The sequence below is a fragment of the Pungitius pungitius genome, chromosome 10 (genome assembly GCF_949316345.1).
Source record: "Pungitius pungitius chromosome 10, fPunPun2.1, whole genome shotgun sequence".
NCBI lineage: Eukaryota > Metazoa > Chordata > Actinopteri > Perciformes > Gasterosteidae > Pungitius > Pungitius pungitius.
Genome location: NC_084909.1, coordinates 15,298,735 through 15,307,420, shown reverse-complemented (window position 1 = coordinate 15,307,420; position 8,686 = coordinate 15,298,735). Strand labels below are relative to the sequence as shown.

The 8,686-nt window shown below is 41.1% G+C and overlaps 1 pseudogene; it reads left to right on the top strand.

Moving 5' to 3' along the window:
* Positions 1 to 519: 519 nt before the first annotated feature.
* Positions 520 to 1,820, top strand: LOC119229088 (putative nuclease HARBI1; annotated as a pseudogene).
* The last annotated feature ends 6,866 nt before the right edge of the window (positions 1,821 to 8,686 follow it).

Sequence of the window (8,686 nt, the reverse complement as noted above, 5' to 3'; positions counted from 1 at the left end):
CGCATTTGCATACCATGATTGACTTTTTTGTAGAGCACATCCAAGACCACCTGTGTGCAAAATTTCAAGTCAATTGGTAAAAGTGGGCAAAATGTCCCCAGATGGAGCACTTAAGGGGGCGCTAGAGAGCATTTACACCTCTTAAGACAATGATGGTGGCTTCTTGGGGCCTGTTTCAGAAAGGAGGTTAAGTGAAAACTCTGAGTATGTTAACCCTGAAATGAGGGAAACTCTGAGTTTTCTGTTTCAGAATGGGAGGTATGTTAAACCTGAGAAAGCAGAGTAAGTCAAGCCTGTTTCAGAAAGAGAGGTAACTTATACTCAGTCAGTTACCATGGCAACTTACTCTGTGAACCTAACCTGGTCGGGAGCAGGTTTTCTTCGGGAAACCCAGAGTTTATTTCGTCTCCTCCCCTTTTTTAAAGAGGAAGTGGTATTTAATCACCTCATTCATTCTTTCGGTATTCATTCATTGCGCACATTTCAGCCACGCAGAGCGCATCAAATCAAGTGAACGAAATGGCATGTCCTTTTATGGACGATCCTGTGGATGAAGAGGCTGCATTAATCCGTAGGGAGTTGCATTTACGTCGGGAGAGGATTTTGAGACCCAGAGTGGATTTTTTGTCATATCCATATTCATTTTTATTTGAGCGGTACCGTTTTTCTTTACAGTCAATAAGATACATCCATAATCTCATCCATCCTTACATCAGCCATCGCGGCCGTGCTCTAACATCAGAGCAGATGCTTTGCGTTGCATTACGTTTCTTTGCAAATGGTAGTTTTCTGTATAACATTGGGGATGCAGAACATATCAGTAAGGCTACTGTTTGCAGAGTTGTAAGGAAAGTGTGCCTCGCTCTTAAGCGCTTTCTCCGAATTTTTGTGCAGTTTCCTGGGCACAAACCCGTGAGAGCCATCAAAGAGGAGTTTCACAGGATTGCAGGTCAGTGATGTATAAATCGGTTTAAATGAGGCTAACCTGATAAATGACGTTCAGTTAAGAGCATGTTGCTGCGACCCCTGGAAGTAAACTAATAATAGAATTCCTTTTAGGATTTCCGAATGTGGTTGGATGCATTGATGGCACACATATTCCCATCATTGCACCTTCCGAAAATGAAGCGGACTATGTCAACAGGAGGTCCAACCACAGTATTAATGTGCAGGTACACTGAAAGCCTACTGTTTCTAATGGTCAAAGACTACATCACAATACTATAACATGTCTCATTCTTTGCATTGTCAAGATCATATGTGATGCTGCACATCTCATTACAAATGTGGAGGCCAAGTGGCCCGGTTCTGTTCATGACTCACGAATGTATCGTGAGTCAACGCTGAGCAACAGACTGGAAACTGGTAAGTAAATGCATGTATTTCAATGTATGCACTACACACTTACTGGGGAACTTCTATGCAGCTCTAAAGCAATGTGAACTTTCTTACAGGAGAGATTGATGGCTTTCTGCTGGGAGATAGGGGTTACCCATGCCGACCAACACTAATTACCCCTTACCCAGAACCTGAACCAGGCCCCCAGCGCCGCTTCAATGTGGCACACTGCAGGACGAGAGCCCGGGTGGAGATGACCATAGGCCTGTTGAAAGCACGTTTCCAGTTCCAGGGTAACCCCTGAAAGGGCCTGCGACATTATTGTGGCATGTGTTGTTCTCCATAATATTGCCATAATTAGAGGGGAGCAACACCCTGCCCTACAAATACAAGACCCAGAGGAAGACCCCATCAACCCGGCAGATTTCCAGGAGGGAAGGGTAGTCCGGGATATGATATGCCGAAATGTCTTCACAGATTAGTACACATTATATCCACCACCACAACCAACCAACCACAAAATAAAATAAAAATGAATAAACACAAAATCACAGCAATTTATATGGTGTTCTTTATTTCCTAAACATAAAAAAAATAGAATTTAATATATTTTCAATACTTAGAATTCACCTGTGACCATGCACTCACCTCTAGCTTTAGTTTCAGAATCTCAATTTCCAGATCTGCCTTTTGGATCTGGCGGTCCAAGTATACAAGTTCTTTGCTGTTTTTTTCTATCTTTTTAATAATAAGAAGTCTATATAACTCCTTAACTGGCAACTGAAAATACAGTAGATTACAGTTACATCATGTAGTTCTAAAATTCTACAATATTAAACTGTGGCATTTACTGAAAAAAAAAATCACTGAACTGTGTTCATCTGTGCACCAGAAGTTGATGGACCATCCTCTTGCTGTTCTTCCACACTCTGGGGAGAGATAAAAATACCTGTTTATACTTAGATTTAAACTTAGATTCTATAGGCTACTCCACATAAAAAAGGTGAAGAAATGTGAATGTGTAGATTGTTTGATAGACACATAATATTAACATTACCTCTGTGGCAGCAGAAACTGTTTCTTCATCCCCATCATCCTGTGAAGATGAGCATTTGAGTATACTTTATAACACTATTTGTAATAATTTCTGGTGTATTGAGTAGGCTACTTACAACTGCCTGTGGTTCTGTTGGGACAGGAGGCTCCAAAAGACTAATTTTACCATCAGAATCTGTTGGGACCAACGAAAAACCCACCCCAAAGTAAAATAAATGGAAATATCACAAATAGCCTATATAAAAACACAACACATAGGTAGACCTCTTACATTTTATGAAGGCACTTAAATCTTCTGGAGTGACTGGCTCTGATGAAGTCCCTCCAGGAATTCCCTCAGCCATTGGCCTTCCAGCATTCAGGCTCAGGGCCATCTCCTCTGCATTTGTCAGAGGTGGTGGTGCAGGTCCTCCCCCCGTTTTGCGAGCCTCTGCCTTCTTTCTGTTGGCTGAGTAGTCAAATGAGAATGAACATTTAGACCCATGTCAAAAATGCTGCTGCACTGCTAGACACTGGATGCTATTTAGTTATTTATATGTCAAATGTTTGTAAAGTCAGGTAGACTACAACCATGATATGTTCAAGCCTTACCTGATTGAATTATGTTTTTATATTTCATTTTCAGCTGCTGCCATGTTCTTTTAATGCCTGCAGGATAAATTAGGTTGAATAACACACTGTTCTTCCAGTTTCACTTCTGATATTATAACAGTTGGGCAAGTCACTTATATTACTAACTACAACTGGCTTCTTCAACAGTGTAATTAGATTAATGTAATAATGACTATCTCTAGAAAGTATTGGTCTACTTATTACTAATTACTTTCTAAATCCCATATCAACCCCAACCACTTGAACAATACAAGGAGAGACAAGAAACTGCACTTTTAATGCTTTCAAATAAACATTATACAATTGCATGAATTATTCTTGAAAAAATATATCTTTTAAAATTTGATGTTAAATCCACTATTGTTTTATACAGAATTGCTTTATAGTTTATGCAGCATTTAATGCAATTACATCAGATTTTACTTCAAATTACGGAATTAAATTACAGTTTTTAGATTACATAGAAATTAATTACACACAACACTGAATAACAGTAATTCAAATTCTATTTTCTCCCAAGCTAACTCTCTGTCCTTCGCCGCTGCAGCCGTGTTGCTTTTTAAAAAAAATATATGTTCGTACTCTCCATATGCTTGCATAAGCACATCCAGTTCTGCTGGTGAAAAATATGAAGACCTCTTTTTGTCTGGCGCTGTTGCCATGGTGACTCGTAATATCTGCGCTCCATTGATAATGGCTTTTTATAGTTGTGGTGCACGCGCTTAACTCAGAGTAGGTCAACTCAGAGTTGATTGAACTAACTCATTTCAGCTGTTCTGTAACCGAAAACTGAGAGTTTCCCATCTCAGGGTAAGTCAACTCTGAGTTAAAACTTGAACTCAGAGTTGGTTGAACCTCCTTATTGAAACAGGCCCCTGAAGTCGATCATTTCTATTCAGTAAGGACGTGGACAGCAGGAGCACCCTCACCTGGGAGAGTAAACTGCATCAGTTACATATTTAAGTGAGGCCTCCCTCTCTGCAAATAAAAAATACATTTTTATTCATGATGCTAGTGTAGGCCTATATGTATTCCCATCCAGTGATTTTCTAAAAAGTATAGAGCCACCTATTGGCATAGGTCAATACAAAATTCCTACAGTTAGCCATCTATCTCCAAGCCTTTTAATCTGATCGACTTAGCTGCGTGTCCGGCTGATACAAGTAACAAATAGAGATGTATCCGGTACGGATAAAGCACTTTTGCCGAGTACGAGTATTATACGAGTAATACGAGTCAATATCTGTGCTCGGATTGAATAAAAGTCCTCACTGGGTAGCTGTCTGTATCTGCGTTCTGTGATTGGCTGGTAGTCACAGCGCCCCTCCCCTACACACACACTGTTTTTTGTGTTGCTGTGTCCCGCTCGGCTCACTCAAACACAGAACTCCTCTCTCCCTCCCTCAGTCACCAGGTTCGCGGGTCTTTCCTGATAAATTTAAACGATTTCTTCGCCTTTATTTTTTTAACTTCGGTTTGTTGTTCTTAACTAGTAGAGTTCAGGTAAACGTGGGGCTTGTTAAGACATGGTGCTTAAGAATGCGACTCGCGTTGCGTCTCTGCCTGTCAGAGATTCTTTTTTTCACTTCACGTACTGACCGCTCTCTCTCTCTCTCTCTCTGTCTCTCTCTCTCATCAGTTTTTTTTACCGTCTGCTGGCTCTCTTCACGCACTCAGTGTCTGATGTTGACTGGTTGTGTTGAATAACTAAATATTAATATTACAAATTAAGCCACACACACACTTCCCCTCGCTCTCTCATGATCATCAGTGATAAGAATTAAGAAGGAATGCTGTTATAACCGCAGAAAGGCTTAACCCGACAATTTACGGGGTAAATCCTTACTACTTCCGGGGTAGGCCCCGCCCATTTTTTGGTTAGGCCCCGCCCAGTCCGAGTACAGATACAGATAATTCATATGGTTCAACAGATACAGATACAGATAATGCTGTACTCGCTCATCTCTAGTAACAAATGCCAGTAACTCATGCAGTTTCCATCAGCCGTAGAACCAAATTCGATTCCTGGGTGAGGCATTTACGGTTTCTTTTTTCTTTTATTGGCCGCGTGTCCGGCTGACCACTGCCCCGCGGACATGCAGAGAGAGGCAAAGGCCCAATCAACGCCGCTAGCAGCTTTAATTAGGATTTATTTTTACTATAATCCAATCATATCAGTTTTCTTGCAACCTCACTGAGGAAATTACCTCCCTCTGAGGCCGGCCCAAGTAATATTTTCCCAAAGCTATTATCAAATTACAGTGAGGGCGATGATTTTACTTTTTACAACGTACATTAAGCGAAAGATTGTCCATTAACATCAGCCTTCTTTTATAGAACAAACTAAGCCTCAAAATTGCAGTATTTAATATGTTAATATGAAAGCATGTTTCATATTAAAGCTGGAGGCCATCAGAGCATTTTTGCTGATCCAAACCTATGAATGCAAGATTCATACAGGCTGCACATGCACTGATTCTCAGCCCTGATTGATTTTATTGTTCGGCTCGTTCCTAAAGTGCAGCGTAATTTCTTTTCTCTCAACAATTCCTAAAACATGTGACCCTTTGAAGCTCTTATCTCCTCAGACATCAAAGGCTTGCACTAATCAGCCCAGGCCTGGGTCTACTTACCAAAATTTCCTCCAAAGAGACCTATGTTGCATTTTGCTGCCAACATGACGTCTGTGCTTGGGTCTAAAAAAAATCAAGCCCTGTCTCTCAGATGTTTGGAATACATTTAAAACTTCACAAGTTGAAGAAATGCTGCCAACAAACAGAAACCGTAAATGCCTCACCCAGGAATCGAATTTGAGTCTACGGCTGATGCAAACTGCATCAGTTACTGGCATTTGTTACTGGTATCAGCCGGACACGCAGCTAAGTCGATCAGATTAAAAGGCTTGGAGCTAAACTCGACTAAACAGAACAGATCTCTTTAGCCGAGTCATTCCTTGTATGCATCATTTGGGTTTTTGACTGTCCATAGAGTTTCCAGTAACGGTTGCTAGAGTGAAAAGTTGAATCAGTTCCAAGTATTTTTTTTTCTTTTTCTTCAATTTAAATAGGACGATATCAGAAAGATATTTTATCCATTTTCTATCAGAATTAGACGTATTACAGGAAAAAGTAATGGAAAAAATACCGCTTTACATTCCAGGTAGTTACATTGAACCGTTCATATCGGTTCTATTCAGTATACTGATGTGCCAAATCCTTCGGACTACGAGACTGTTACACGGGACTAGTGAAGTAGTATGAGCAGTGAATGCACTAAGCCAGTGGTTCTCAACTGGTTTGGCTCCGGGACCCACTATCACCCCTTAATGACAAGCCGAGACCCAAATCTCAACATCTCAAATTTATTCAAAATCAAGTTCATAAGCTGAATTTTACATTTTATATTCAGGATGTTTAATTATCCTAAAAACCCAATGTCTCCCCCATATCTAAATGGTTTGACCCAACCTGGCACACGCTGCTGAAAACATGGACGGAAGTGGTGTGATCGGAGGAGCCTAGAGTTCTGGTTGGACGGTAAACAGTTACTAATTCGGTGAGGTAGGAGGGGGCCAAACCATGGATGACCTTGAACAAAAAAACAGGACCTTTTTACTCCACTTTAAACCGTACCGGGAGCCAGTGGAGCAAGCGGAGAACCGGAGTGATGTGTGAGCATTAAGAAGTGTTGGTGAGAAGACGTGCTGCAGCGTTTTGTACTAGTTGAAGTCGATTAATGAGTGATTGACTGATTCTAGTGTAGAGTGCATTACAGTAGTCTAACCTCGAGCTGATGAAGGCATGAATAGCTTTCTCAAGGTCAGCTCAGGACATGAATGGTTTGACCTTGCTTAATAACCTTAGCTGGAAAAAGCTTGCCCTCACAACTGCACTGATTTGTTTATCGAACTTCAAACCTTTGTCAAATATAACACCCAGGTTACGCACAGTGGGTGCGAACTGAGGTGTCAGAGGACCAAAACTGGGAGCACTGTTTGTTGAATCTGGGTTGAACAGAATGTTCTCAGTCTTTCCTTCCTTCAAATTAAGGAAATTCTGGGAAAGCCACTGTTTGATGTCCTGGAGGCAGTTTTGGAGAGGGTCTAGCGCAGAACGATTGTTCATAATCACAGGAAGGTAGATCTGAAGGTCGTCTGCGTAGAAGTGAAACTGAACGTTGTGATTTGAGATGAGTTGACCAAGTGGCAGAATATAGAGTGAGAACAAAATAGGACCAAGAATGGATCCTTGAGGCACACCGGAAAACAGAGAGGCAGTCGAGGAGTATAAGTTATTGAGCATTACAGAAAGAGTTCCGTTTGTGAGAGATGAGGAGAACCAATTTAGCACCGCTCCCTGGAGACCGACAATATGTTGAAGACGGGAGATGAGGATGGCATGATCCACGGTGTCAAATGCAGCGATCAGGTCCAATAACACCAAAACAACAGAGCTTTTACTATCTAGGGCTCCTAGAATGTCGTTATGGACCCTCAGTAATGCTGATTCGGTGCTGTGTCTAGACCTGAAACCAGACTGAAATTTATCACCAATGTCATGCAGTTTGAGGTGAGACTGAAGCTGGGAGAAATCAAGCTTCTCCATCAATTTAGACAGAAGTGGCAGGTGAGATATTGGGCGGAAGTTGGACACTATGAGAGGATCAATGTTGGGTTTCTTGAGCAGCAGTCTAACAATAGCATGTTTGAGAGCAGTTGGAACAGTTCCCAAACTAAGACAGCGTGGTAGGCTTCAGCTCATGGACAGCCATTTCTAGGTCCGCAAGAGTAACTACATCAAAGGTCTCCAGCACACATTGCGGCGCTTGGGAGGACACGGCGGCAGCAAAGCTTGTGTGATGGTTTGCCTAACAGACAAAACTTTGTTCAAAAAATATTCTTTTAATGCATTGCATGTACTCTTAGATACATCATTCAAAGCAACAGACTTTGGGTTTATGACAGAATTAATAGTGTTGAACAAGATTCCAGGGTGGTGGCTCTTGGTATTGATGAGATTGGAGAGGTACTCTCTTCCTTCATTGCTCTCTGATAGGTGGCAAGACAGTCTCTGAACATCTCCAGTGACACCTGCAAACTATCCTTCCATTTTCGCTCAGCCTGCCTACACTGGCGCCTGAGGGAGAAAAAAAACAAAGGGCTAAAAAACGAAAAGTCCCTTCAAAATAAAATCACAGGAGGAATTTTTTTGTGATTTTTTTTTTTTATTCTAATTTTTTATTTTCCCATGCAGAGATTTTGTTACCCATTAGTTGAGAATCACTGGACTAGCTGTTGACGAGAGACAGTTATTTCCTAATTGTGGACTGTAGCTTGTTTAATCATGGTCTGTTTTTTTTCTTTCTCCAAGTGGATAGTCAACCTGTGGAGATTTGAGTTCAAGGGATGCTGTTTTGACTTGCAGTAATATTATTATTGAGTCATTTGGTAAAGGGTATCAATTTCCCTCGTATCGCATTATATACCGTGTAATTTCTTTGTGTGCTTTTGATGTTAATCTTTATGTAAAATAATTCTCTCAAGCTTCAAACCAACCACATAATCACCAGCCTGCATACGTGTATAGTTTTTACCAGGTGGCCAAAGAGTTAATATTGAAGACTGAATGAAGCAATCTGCAGCTTTTACATAACGCTGAGGAGAAGAGAGCGTGGTGGCACC